The sequence below is a fragment of the Schistocerca americana genome, chromosome 4 (assembly GCF_021461395.2).
Source record: "Schistocerca americana isolate TAMUIC-IGC-003095 chromosome 4, iqSchAmer2.1, whole genome shotgun sequence".
In the NCBI taxonomy this organism is placed as follows: domain Eukaryota; kingdom Metazoa; phylum Arthropoda; class Insecta; order Orthoptera; family Acrididae; genus Schistocerca; species Schistocerca americana.
In genome coordinates, this window is record NC_060122.1 from 122303966 (window position 1) to 122305047 (window position 1082).

Here is a 1082-nt window from a genome sequence, read left to right on the forward strand (position 1 = left end):
AAGGTAAGAAAACAAAATAAGCCAGGAATCACCTGTTTGAGTCGCTAAGTACTTTCTTGCTGTCGTCTGACAATGGCCGGTTGTTCACCATCATCATCATCATCATCATCTTCAAGGGTTATTCCTATGAGTTTGTTCCCTAATTTAGGGGGAATCATCCTATGCTATATCGTCCTGGTTTATTATGCACCAATAGAGTCTATGGGCTTCTGTATTTGTCAGTTGGTTCAAATAATCTTTCCATTTTATGCTACTGTCCTCTATGGTGACACTTACATGGCAAATTCGTGATTTACTATCAGAAAGATCACAGTTCGTACTAATAGACGGAAAATCATCGAGTAAAACAGAAGTAATATCCGGCGTTCCCCAAGGAAGTGTTATAGTCCCTCTATTGTTCCTGATTTGTATTAACGACATAGGAGACAATGTGAATAGTCCTACTAGATTGTTTGCAGATGATACTGTCATTCACCGTCTTGTAAAGTCATCAGATGACCAAAACGAATTGCAGAATGATTTAAGTGAGATATCTACATGTTGCGAAAAGTAGCAATTGTCCCTGAATAAAGAAAGGTGTGAAGTTACTCACATGAGTGCTAAAACAAATCCGCAAAATTTCGATTACGCGGTAAGTCACACATATCTGAGGGCCGTAAATTGAACTAAATACTTAGGGACTACAATTACAAGTAACCTAAATTGGAAAGATCACATAGATAATGTTGTGGGTAGTGCAAACCAAAGACTGCGATTTATTGGCTGAACACTTAGAAGGTACAACAGATCTGCTAAAGAGATTGCTTGCACCGCGCTTGTCCGCCCTGTTCTGGAGTATTGCTGTGCGATGTGGGATACGCATCAGGTGGTACTGACGGATGGGATCGAAAAAGTTCAAAGAAGGGCCGCTCGTACTGTCGCGAAATAGGGGAGATAGTGTCACAGACATAATACGGGAATTCGAGTGGCAATCATTAAAACACAGGCGTTTTTCGTTGCGACGGCATCTTCTCACGAAATTTCAATCACCAGTTTTCTCCTCCGATTGCGAAAACATTCTATTGGCACCCACCTACATAGAG